We start from the raw sequence: 13,621 nt of genomic DNA on the forward strand, positions 1-13,621 counted from the left end.
TTTTGAAGCTAATTTATAACTTGAACGGTGGTAGTTCAAGTAGTATTTGGGAAAGATATAAGTATATTGGGGTATCTTGTAACTTCATCTTTTAAACTTATATCTAATTAATAATTGTCTTATGAATGACAAAGATTTTCAGAAAAAAAAACGTTGAGACAAGGTTAGATATATGAGATCACCTTGCAACGATATTTTTTTTATACAGTTATACACTGGGACTTTGTGTATATTATGCATGGAAGAGGACTTCCAATATTTTGAAAAGTATATATGTATATATACTGAATATTTTGCGACTTCATCGCATTAAGATATCAAACTTGGTTCATTTCTTTTGACCAAGACTTTCATGAGTATTATGAGTAGGCTCATATATTGTAAATCATTATACATATTATTTTGGTGGGCTTGCTGCTCACCCTTGCTTTATTTCTTCATCACACAACAACAGTTAGGAAAGATGGCCAGACTCCAGCAGACCCAGCGCAAGCGCGTGGGAAGCGTCCTGCGCCTTCCCGATGATGTTGTAGCTGCTATAGCTGCAGAGGTAGATCTATTGTAGATCATACTATCTACTTTTGGGAATCAATTATGTATAATTATAACTTGTGGCAGATAATGGCAATCAACTGTAAATTTATCAAGTAATCATTTTGGGTTGTAATAAATTTTAAATTGTGGGTTCCAAGACTTGTACTTATTTCAATTTCATCTCTGAGACTATAACGGGTTGTGGTGTGTGTTAGTGTGGGGTCACAGCATAAGGTTATTTTTATTAAGTAAGTGAAGTGGTATTGTGGAATGAAAGACCGTGACGACCCGGATCCCCGACCCCGGATCTGGGGGTGTTACAAAGATACTTTACAGTAGGCTTTCTTTTAGACAAGATTGAGTAGGGTGACTTACCAAGATTCTTGTTAATTTGAGTATAGCATGCAGTGTTCACAGCTTCTTCCCAAAAACTAGTTGGCAGTTTTGCATCTTACAACATTATCCTAGTAGCCTCTACTAGTGTTCTATTCTTTCTCTCAACTATACCATTTTGCTGAGGTGTTCTAACAGCTGAGAACTCTTGAAAAATACCCTTGTCTTTGCAGAATTCAGTTAAGGTTGCATTCCTGAATTCTGCTCCATTGTCACTCCTCAATCTTTTCACACAATTCTGATCTTCAGCCTGCTTCTCAATCTTTCTAATGTGTTCAATTATGATGTGTGGAGTTTCATCTTTAGAGTGCATAAATTCTACCCATGTGTATCTTGAGTAGTCATCCACCATCACAAGTGCATATCTTTTTCTTGATATTGACTGGACATTAACTAGTCCAAATAAATCCATGTGAATAAGTTGCAAATGTGCACTTATAAAATTCACAGTTTTACTTTTATGACTTGATCTTTTCATTTTTCCTTTTTGACAAGCATCACAGAATTCATTTTGAGCAAACTCCATATCAAGCATGTCTCTCACCAACTCCTTTTTGACTAGGGTATTGATTGCCTTGAAATTCAATTGAGATAGCTTCTTATGCCATAGCTTGCTTTGCTCTACAGATGCCTTGGTGTAGCAGCAACAAATTCCACCCTCATTTGCTGAGTCAAAGTCTGCAAAAAATAAGTTTCCTTTCCTTGCTCCTTTCAGAGCAACTTCACCAGTTTTCTTGCTGATAAAAGTGCATTCTTCTTTGTTAAATAAAACTTTGAAACCTTTGTCTGCAAATTGGATGACATGGAGAAGATTTACTTCAAGACTAACTACAAGTGCTACATCATCAATGATAACATTTCCAGAAATCAATTTGCCATATCCCATTGTGAAACCTTTGTTATTGTCTCTAAAAGTCACTAATGGGCCAACCTTCTCCTCAAACTGTGATAGCAGGGCCATATCACCTGTCATATGTCTTGAGCATCCATTGTCTATGATTCATATGACCTTCTTCTTTTTGCCCTGCACACAATGAGTTTAAGTGTGTTTAGCAACCCAAGCAGTATTGGGTACTTTCTTCTTGTTAACAGATTTGATAGAGGCAGAGTTCAATGATTTAGAAAGAATAGAGTTCATTGAATGATGTGCATTGTCCTTTTTAGCTGAAGATTCAATATTGATTTCCTTAAGATAAACTCTCAGCTTGTGGAAACTTGTCATTACTTTCATGTTGCAAGGTATACAATCAAACTTATCACAAAATGAGTAGGAATCTTTAGTTTATGCTTCATTATATTTGCATGCTTCTACTCCTTGCTTACTAACAACCTTTTTGCAAAGGTGAGTCAGATGATTCACAGAGCCACATTTTTGACATTATTTTCTTGGAGCGTCTGCAACATAAGAAAAATTGTTGCTCTTGTTTATCCTAATCTTTCCATTTCTATTCCTCTTCTTCTTTCTTGCATCTTCAGTTTTTATTTCCGTGACATGTGTCTTGGAATCTTGGTTTACCATTGGCTTCTTTTCAGCTTTGGAAGTTGGAGTTGTTTCTACATTTTTCTTCTTATTGTCTTCATCAACAATATCTTGCTTTATGATCAACTCTTCTTCACTGAAATCTACTTCACATGCTTTGAACATAGGTGAACCAACCTTTCTCAGCATAGCTGGGACATCTTCATTTTCTGTTACTTTACCTTTATCACCTATAGCTTTCTTGTTGCTATTCAAAGCATCATAATCAAGACCAATAGCTATGTTAGCACATGGCTTGTTCTTCTCATGGTACTGACCAACCAACTCAGATACATTCCTGAATGATTTTAGTCTCACCTCATTCTTCTCAATCTTTTCTCTTAGCACAACTTCAATCTCACTAGCACACTTCAGCTTGTTTTTCAGATATTCATTTTCTTGCTTGACTGACTCAAGATCCACAAACAGTAGATCCATCTTTTGATTCTCACTCTCAAGCTTCTCATTAGCTCTTATTAGCCTACTGACTTCCTCAATAGATGCTACTAAGCTAGTGTGTATATGAAACATCTCCACACTCATCTTTTCCATTGTCTCCTTATATTGACTAACATTTAAATTATTAGTGGTTAGAGTTGGTACCTTTGATTTTGGAGTGTATGCTTTTTCATGCTCAAAAGCCATAAGTGCATAGTTTCCAACCTCTTCATCCTCATCATCAACATCAGTATCATCCCAACTTTTTTTTTCTACAATATAAGCTTTTCCAGACTACTTCTTCAAGAGAGCTTCATACTTTGCTTCCAATTCAAGATAGGTCATGTCTTTCTTCACCTTTTTAGCTTTATGCATTCAGTAACGAAGTGACCCAACTCATCACAGTTGAAGCACCTTATCTTTGATCTGTCCACAGATCCTGTTTTTTAGCCACCTTTGCTAGCTGAATTGTACCGAGCTTTTGGTTTCCAATTATTGTTGTTGGAAGATTGTCCCTTGCCTTTGATAAACCTTGGCTTCTTGACCCTTATATTGGAGAATTTCCTAGCCAAGTAAGCCATGGATTGATCCATTTCATCTAGCTCATCCAAGGTATAATATTCATCTTCCTCCAGCTCCAATACAACTTGCTTTTGAGGTCCTTTGTTCTTTTGTTCCATAGCTTGAATAACTGGAACTTGATCATCTTGCTCATCTTCACTTTCTTCTATGTCATTCACAATCAAAGCACTTGAACCATCAATAATATGACCATTGTATGCTTTCAATGACTTTCTTTGCAGCATTTCAAGTTCATAAGTTTTCAAGATTCTATATAGAACTTCCAAATTTATTCTACTTAAATCTCTTCCTTCTCTAATGGCTGATATTTTATGTTCAAGATGATCAGGAAGAGTTAGCAGAAACTTTAGGTTAACCTCCCCAGCTTCATAATATTTATCATGTAGCTGCAAGTCATTTATCAATTTATTGAACCTTTCAAAAACTTCAGTGATTCCTTCTTTTGGTTTAGCCATAAACCCCTCATACTGAGAAACCGGAATCCTCCTTTGGTTTGACCTAACCTCCTCTGTTCCTTCACATAAGATCTCTATTTTCTCCCAGATCTGTTTGGCTGTGTCACAGTTGACAATGTTGTTGTACATTACATTGTCAAGTGACTCTATTAAGATCAACTGCAAACCACTATCCATAGAGACTTTTTCTTTTTCAGTTTCATTATATTCTGAAGGATCTTTAGGAGTGTAATGAGCTGGAATGACCATGTCTCCATCTATAGATTCTTCAACTCTTACCATGGGGGTGAAAGGCCCATTATTGAGGATCTGAATGTATAAAGGATTGGTCATCCTGATGAACAACAACATTTTCTTTTTCCATATTGCGTAGTTAGATCTGTCAAAAGTAGGAATTTTGATACTGCTAAACTTCTGTGTATTCATTCTTCCAAGATCTTTAATCTGTTTGCTTTTATATTTTGCTCTGATACCACTTGTTGGGTAATGAATACAACACAAGGGGGGAGGTGAATGTGTTTTGGAAAATTTTAATGGCTTTTTGATTATCTCAAACTAGGTGAACAAAGAAGATAACAAATATAACAATATTATGTTAACTGAACTAAAGACAGTGCACACAATATTTCAAAACTCTTTTAATTTTATACAAAAATCAAGCTAGTATTTTGCTACAAATTTCTGGGTTCTTGGTATGTCAAGAACTCAGCTCCTCTCTTGAGAGTTACCGGATTTTTTTAGATCTCTTTTATTACTACTGAAATAAAGCATCCAGTGTTAACTTTATAGAACAATAAACACTGGTTTTACACAGCATGCAATAGCATATACTAAACCCTACTTTAAGTTAACTAAAACTCTTTATTTCTGGCTTAGTGTATCTTTGCAAATCGTGCATGTCCGTGACTTCTACTTTGTCAGTTAATCTTGGCCTTTGATCTTATACTCTTTGTTGTAAAAGACATACCTGTACTTTAACAAGACTAAAAAATTTTGTCAACCCAAGTAAGTTGTATTGTTATCTTAATTTGTATTTTGTACTTGTAACACTTAAAGTCTGTAAAATGCAAAGGAGCAGACTTGAGTCTTTTTCTTGAAACATTATCAAGCCTAAGGATTCTATCTGGAAGAAGATCAAGGTGATCATGCCTTGGAAGAATTTTGAAGAAGCTTGGAGTTGAATAAATCTGTTTGGTTAAAAATACTCTAAGTCAAGATCTCTACAAGTCACATATTTAATGTTATAGAGAAGTCATTCAAGAACTCCAAATGACTTATCGAGAAGTCAGGAAAGCTACTAGAGAACTCAGAGAGATATCGACAAGTCAAGAAGACATGAAGGTTGGAGATATCGACAAGTCATTTCTTCACTAGAGAACTCAGAGTTATCGACAAGTCTACATTCATTTGAGGACTCAGAGTTATCGATAAGTTAAAGTCCACTAGAGAACTCAGAGATATCGATAAGTCAAAATTCATTAGAGAACTCTAAGTTGTCGATAAGTCAAAGTGAAGACAGGATGCTGAGAGATCTCGACAAGCTAAAGTTTCATTCGAGAACTCAGAGACCTCTATAAGTCAAATTTACTAGAGCATTAGAGATCTCGATAAGTAATTATACTTATCGAGATGTCAAGATCTCTATATGCCTAATTGGAGATCTCGAGTAAAATTCTCAAAGTACAAAATCATAGACCAGTTCAATATTCAAGATAAACAATTAGCAAACAATCCAACCAGCTGGATTGACAAGTCAACAAAAAGTAGCATGAAGAATGTGCAAGATCAATGGCGAAGATTAACTGACAAAGGAAGATCAAAGTAAACACGGGGTGCCAAGATATGCTAAGCCAGAAATGGAAGATCTACTTTTCTATAAATAGAAATGACAAGTGACAGTTTAGAAAAGCTATTAGTATGTCTTATTATACACTGTGTAAACCAGTAGTTAACTAAGTTATAAAGTTAACACTGGTCCTTTAGTCAGAAGTAACAATTTAGATAATATATTGTAACACTCTTAAGAAAGAATCTAAGCTCTTTAACACCAAAGAGCCTAGAAATTTTGTAGCAAAACATTCTTAATTTTAATACAAAATTAAGTGAGTTTTGAAAAGATCTGTGTTCCTTATTCTTGTATGTTTTAATTTCTGCAGTAACACATTTCATTACAAGATTCAATTTACTTTGTTCAACCAAGCCGAAAAGATTCAAGAAAAGCTTAAAAACAGTAAAACACATTCACCCTCCCCCCATCTGTGTGTTATTCATTTCCTAACAAGTGGTATCTGTTAAGGCGAAAATACGCGCTAATATTCACGCAAGTATACGTGTTCGCAAGTAGTATAAGATATAAATCAGATTCGTTCCCACAGAGACTGGTTTAGGTTAAGTTCAATTTATGCACCTATGCAACAATGTATGGTTATCGCTCAATGCTAAGACAAATAACAAATTGGGTTTTTATTAAACTAAGAGATTATACTAAATAACATTAACTAAGAGAATTGAGGTTGAATTAATATATATGACAAACATGGGATTCTAACTTCATTAAATACTTCATTCAATAGCCTTATTGTTCTTAACCTTAGCATGTGATGGTGATGACACTAATCTGATAACACAAAACTGATAAACGCCAACTTTCATTGCACGAGTACCATTCTACCAGACATCCACAAAAGAGATAGAAGCTGAATAGGCACCAATTATATTGAGACCCTATATGTCTATAGAATTTGACAACATAACGGTTTAAGCACAAGTTATCTATCTTGATTACATAGGGCAAGTAAAACGGTTAGAGTTACCTACGAATCATGTATACACATACAAGAACCTATGCTAGCATGGCAAGTTCTAAACCTCTATATTCACTGTCGCTTCAGTAGAAATTAATACGCTATCTTATATGTTAGCTACGCACATAAGATGAATAAGCACAACCAATACTAGGATATCAATCAATCACCATACACCAAGATATCGAAACAATTAACTATTGAAATCCATAAGTAAATCCGCTAGAATCCCATGACAACGATTAGCCCATAGTCGAACTCATCGTCACCATGGGTTCCAATGAAAGCATGGTATAAACAAGGTCTTAATAAAGTGAATAATGATTAAAGTACGAATAAATGAGATCTAGGTTCAACAAGAACGAAAACGAGCATCCAAAGTTACAACTAATTCAAAGAATCACAAGTTGAAAACAAGATCTTCTTTTTCGGAGTTGTTCTGTGCTTCTAGGTCTTCTCCTTGGTATCCCAATCTTCCCGGATGATGAAAATCCTTTTTTTAAGTATATATACGCCCCTAGTGGACCTCGACCCTTAAAATCGTCAAATTCTACTCAAAAAAGGTTTTTTCAGCGAAATCAGCGACCAGCCGCGCTGAGCTGAGCGGACGCTCAGCTACTGACTGGAAAAATATTCTGATGAATCTTGTTTTGACCATAACTTGAGTTCTACTCGTCAGAATTAGGCGATTCAACTGCCCACGCGAAGCTATTGAGATTCTCTACAACTTGACAATGGCCTTGGCTTCCAATTCTGATCACTTTGCATCATATTTTCTTTAAAAGCTCTTTTCTTCATATAACCGATACCTGAAATGCAATAACACAAAAACACATCAAAATACCAACAACTTGAGTCCAAAACACCAATTTAAGCTTGTAATAAAGCATTCCAAGTGGATATAAAATCCACTTATCACACCCCCAAACTTGAATCGATGCTTGTCCTCAAGCATAAACAGACTCAAAACTACAAAACAAACCTAATGCATGAATGCAACTACGTGAGTGCAACTAAATGATAATGCAATCGATCCCCTCAGAATAACCATAACCAAATGAATAAACCAATGCCTCTAAGAATGCAATAACTTGAAACAGAGTTCGAATAAATCCCACAAACCAACTCACAAACCAGAAACGTGCGTGTGTGGATGTTTAACAGATATACTCTCGATACTAGATCAATAACCATAACTTATCTATCATCGAAACAATCAAAAGTTTATAAACAGAATAGACAATAAACGCATTATGACTCACAACAACTCCTTTCTACTAGAGTTATACAAGGATTCACACTATTATTGAACACATAACAAAGATGCTTATTTGATCGTGCAATGAATGAGGTCCCAAAAGACTTATACAATATTACCCATGTAGCGAGCGTTAGGTTAGCGGATCCCAGACTATAAAAGCCTTAGGTTACTAAGCACAAAGTCCCCTAGAACTTAATAACTCGAGTATTAAAGAGCTCACTCTTGATCAATTATGCATAAACACATACTTTTTTCTTCTTTTTTTTCTCTTTTCTTTTTTTTCAATAATTTCTGAATGAGTGCGTTTCGCTCCATCTCATTCAACCCTAGACTACTCATAAAAATATGAGTCGGCTACTAGCCATTTAACGCCTAGCCTTACAACAACTAGCAATGAAATCCAAGTTTTTCTCCAGATAAAAAAATCAGTGTTTTTACGTCATTACGAGAATATCACAAATTCTAAATATAACCAAGTGATTAAATCTCAACAACAAACAAGTATGATCATGATCTAGATCAAAAGCAACCCTATAAGACTTTGTAAAAATATTTTTTTTTTGGCATGTAAATCAATTCATTAGGACTTAAACATCCCTCTATTCGTCATCACCACACTGAAATCAACATCAACTTATCAAATATCATAGTTCATCTTAAGGGATCATGCTAAATATGCATGCAAATGCAACTATATGAAATTACATAAAAATAAACAAATATGTCCTAAATGAACAATCATACAAAAATATGAATGAACTACAACTAAACATGCAACATGAATCTATATGAATCTATATGGACACATACTACTAATCCTTATATTATCACCCCCAAACTTAAAATTTTCAATATCCTCATTGAAGGTAATAATAAGGATTTCAGGCATACCTAGTCGTCGGAAAGATCACCCTCTTCGGGTGGAGGATCAGGTGGCCAATCAACCTCGCCACCAGTGTCTCGAACAATAGTACCGAAAGCATGTGTCAAATCTGCAGCAAAATGACGGTGAATGTCGTGCATGGCCTCCATACGCCTAGTTACTCGCCTGTACTGCTCATCACCAACACCAGTCCTATCAACTACCTGCTGCACATAAGAAGAACCCTCTATAGGCACTGGAGGATCCGTTCGGCTACCCTCTACATCATCAAAGATATATCCCAACCCCTTGTCAAGGGGTGCACCTAAGAATGAATAACTCAAGTGATCTGGCTGTAGGTTGAGCTATGGGAGCTTCTTGAGTAAATGGTTCAAAACGCTCTTGAGAAATTTTCAGCTCTGCTAACCCAAGAGAATCGAATGGCATATCCAACTTCATCTTCCATGGAGGTGCATTCAAAACCTGAATTTGCTCTACTTTAAAGCACTCCTCTTTAGCTGTGGGTAACTTTATTTCCTTGAACACATTATAAGTGACCTTCTGATCATGAACCTTCATCGTAAGCTCTCCTTTTTGTACATCGATCATAGTTCGGCCTGTAGCCAAGAATGGTCTTCCCAAGATAATGGGAATCTTCTTATCTTCCTCGAAATCAAGAATTACAAAGTTAGCAGGGAAGAAGAGTTTATCCACCTTGACCAAGACATCCTCCACTATACCTCGTGGATAAGCGATGGAACGGTCAGCTAGTTGCAATGACATGTATGTTGGTTTCGGATCAGGCAGACCAAGCTTCTTGAAGATAGATAAGGGCATCAGATTGATGATAGCTCCTAAATCACATAAACACTTGTCGAACGACAAGTTTCCGATGGTGCAAGGAATAGTGAAGCTTCTAGGATCTTTAAGCTTCGGAGGCAACTTCTGTTACAGCACATCACTGCATTCCTCCGTGAGAGCAACGGTCTCTAAGTCATCGAGCTTCACTTTCCGAGAGAGAACACCTTTCATAAACCTCGCATAGCTAGGCATTTGTTCAAGAGCTTCAACGAAAGGTATGTTGATATGAAGTTTCTTGAACACCTCCAAAAACTTCTCAAACTGCTTATCCGAATTTTTCTTCTGCAGCCTCTTTGGAAAAGGAGGTGGAGGATAGATCTGTTTCTCCCCTATATTACCCTCAGGAGGAGTGTGTTCCACAGTAGTCTTCCTTGGTTCCACCTCTACTTCCTTCTGCACATCTTCTTCAGCCACAACTGCATTTTCTGAATCTTGAGATTTTTCAGGCTCTTCGTCTTGCTGAATTTAGGGGCTTGCGACCTTTTCAGACCTTAAGGTGATGGCGTTCACATGTTCTTCAACTTCTCTCTTTCCTGGATTGGCTTCTGTATCACTAGGAAGCGTTCCTGGTGGTCGATTCAATAAGGCATTAGCAATTTGCCCTATTTGGTTCTCCAGAGTCTTGATAGAAACAGCCTGGCTTTGGCATATAAGAGCCTGGTTTTTGCACATAAGCCTCAACTCCTCCAATTCAGATTTTTCATTCGAAGATAGACCTGCATCATGAGTTTGTTGTTGAAGTTGGAGTTGTTGCTGAAAACCAGGAGGGTTGAACAGCTTATTTACAAACTGCTAGAATGGTTGTAGCATCGCATTCTGATTGTTGTTCCAGCTGAAGTTAGGATAATTCCAGTTTTCAGGATAATAAGTGGCAGGAACTAGCTGCTGCGATCTCTGAAAGTTGCTCACAAACTGAGCTGAGTCACTAGATATAGCGCATTACTCTGTCGCATGCGGACCTGCACACAACTCACAAACACTGGTTATCTGCTTAACACCATAGTTAGCCAGAGAATCGATCTTCATAGACAACGCCTTTAGTTGAGCAGTGATAGCCGTAGCTGTATCCACTTCAAGAACTCCTGCTACCTTGCTCTGTGGCAATCTCTGGGCTGGATACTGATATTCATTAGCAGCCATCAGTTCAATTAGATCATAAGCTTCCTTATAGCTCTTTGCCCATAATGCTCCGCCTGATGCTGCATCGAGCATGGGTCTGGACTGTGCTCCCAACCCATTGTAAAAATAAGTGATGATCATCCAATCAGGAATTCCATGATGAGGACACTTCCTAAGCATCTCCTTATAGCGCTCCCAAGCTTCACTTAGCGATTCTCCCGTTTGCTGCGCAAATTGAGTAATAGCATTTCTGAGTGCAGCTGTCTTCGCCATAGGGAAGAATTTAGTAAGAAACTTCTGAGCAAGATCTTCCCAAGTAGTAATCGAACCAGCTGGTAGAGAGTGTAACCAGCTCTTAGCCTTGTCCCTCAGAGAGAATGGGAATAGTCTCAGCTTCACAGCATCTTCAGAAACACCGTTGAACCTGAAGGTGTCGCAGATCTCAATAAAGTCCCTAATGTGCATATTAGGATCTTCAGTTGGAGAACCCCCAAACTGGATTGAATTCTGCACCCATTGAATTATGCCAGGCTTGATCTCAAAGGTATTAGCTGTGATAGCTGGCCGAACAATGCTAGATTGAATGTCATTGATCTTGGGTTGAAAAAAAGTCCATCAAGGCTTTCGTTCGTGCTGCTGGATCTCCCATTGTAATGAGTACCTGAAACACAAACAAATAAACTGTGAAAGTAAAAGAATCCGAGTTAGTGAACTTTAACGACCACTGATGACAAGCACATAAACTAAAAATTAACACCGAGTCCCCGGCAGCGGCGCCAAAAACTTGTTAAGACGAAAACACGCGATAATATTCACGCAAGTATACGCGTTCGCAAGTAGTATAAGATATAAATCAGATTCGTTCCCACAGAGACTGGTTTAGGTTAAGTTCAATTTATGCACCTATGCAATAATGTATGGTTATCGCTCAATGCTAAGACAAATAACAAATTGGGTTTTTATTAAACTAAGAGATTATACTAAATAACATTAACTAAGAAAATTGAGGTTGAATTAATATATATGACAAAAATGAGATTCTAACTTCATTAAATACTTCATTCAATAGCCTTATTATTCTTAACCTTAGCATGTGATGGTGATGACACTAATTAGATAACACGAAACTGATAAACGAAAACTTTCATTGCACGAGTACCATTCTACCAGACATCCACAAAAGAGATAGAAGCTGAATAGGCACCAATTATATTGAGACCCTATATGTCTATAGAATTTGACAACATAACGGTTTAAGCACAAGTTATCTATCTTGATTACATAGGGCAAGTAAAACAGTTAGAGTTACCTACGAATCATGTATACACATACAAGAACCTATGCTAGCATGGCAAGTTCTAAACCTCTATATTCATTGTCGCTTCAGTAGAGATTAACACGCTATCTTATATGTTAGCTACGCACATAAGACGAATAAGCACAACCAATACTAGGATATCAATCAATCACCACACACCAAGATATCGAAACAATTAACTATTGAAATCCATAAGTAAATCCGCTAGAATCCCATGACAACGATTAGCCCATAATCAAACTCATCGTCACCATGGGTTCCAATGAAAGCATGGTATAAACAAGGTCTTAATAAACTGAATAATGATTAAAGTATGAATAAACGAGATCTAGGTTCAACAAGAACGAAAACGAGCATCCAAAGTTACAACTAATTCAAAGAATCACAAGTTAAAAACAAGATCTTCTTTTTCGGAGTTGTTCTGTGCTTCTAGGTCTTCTCCTTGGTATCCCAATCTTCCCAGATGATGAAAATCCTTTTTTTTAAGTATATATACGCCCCTAGTGGACCTGGACCCTTAAAATCGTCAAATTCTACTCAAAAAAGGTTTTTTCAGCGAAATCAGCGACCGGTCGCGCCCTAAACGGCCACTCAGCTCTCCTGAGCGGCCCGCTCAGCTCAGCTCTCTGAGCGGGCGCTCAGCTCTGCTGAGCGGGCGCTCAGCTACTGACTGGAAAAATATTCTGATGAATCTTGTTTTGACCATAACTTGAGTTCTACTCGTCAGAATTAGGCGATTCAACTGCCCACGCGAAGCTATTGAGATTCTCTATAACTTGACAATGGCCTTGGATTCCAATTCTGATCACTTTGCATCATATTTCCTTTAAAAGCTCTTTTCTTCATATAACTGATACCTGAAATGCAATAACACAAAAACACATCAAAATACCAACAACTTGAGTCCAAAACACCAATTTAAGCTTGTAATAAAGCATTCCAAGTGGATATAAAATCCATTTATCAGTATCAGAGCAAAATCTGAAAGTAAATAGATTCAAGATCTTGGAAGAATGAATACACAGAAAACCATTCGCATCAAAATTCCTACCTTTGACAAAGCTAACTACACTCTTTGGAAAAAGAAAACGATGCTGTTTATCAGGATGGCCAATCCACTCTACATTCAGATCCTCAAGAATGGGCCCTTCACTCCTATGGTTAGAGTTGAGGAATCTACAGATGGAGACATGGTTATCCCAACTCATTATGCTCCAAAAGATCCTTCTGAGTATACTGAGCCTGAAAAAGAGAAAGTTTCCCTGGATAGTGGCTTGCAATTAATATTGGTTGAGTCACTTGAGAATGTACTGTAAAACAACATTGTCAACTGTGACACTGCCAAAAAAATATGGGAAAAGATTGAGATACTCTGTGAAGGAACTGAGGAAGTTAAATCAAATCAGAGAAGGATACTGATTTCACAGTATGAGGGTTTCATGGCTAAGACAAAGGAAAGTATAACAAATGTGTTT

At 37.0% G+C, this 13,621-nt stretch overlaps 1 non-coding gene across 1 annotated transcript; it reads left to right on the forward strand.

The window, feature by feature from the left end:
* The first annotated feature begins 10,979 nt into the window (after window positions 1-10,979).
* On the forward strand, window positions 10,980-11,086 carry LOC141699155 (small nucleolar RNA R71). Its single transcript, XR_012565638.1, has one exon. It is a non-coding gene; the product is annotated as a small nucleolar RNA R71 (small nucleolar RNA).
* Window positions 11,087-13,621: the final 2,535 nt, after the last annotated feature.

This window comes from Apium graveolens, chromosome 11 (genome assembly GCF_009905375.1).
Source record: "Apium graveolens cultivar Ventura chromosome 11, ASM990537v1, whole genome shotgun sequence".
NCBI lineage: Eukaryota > Viridiplantae > Streptophyta > Magnoliopsida > Apiales > Apiaceae > Apium > Apium graveolens.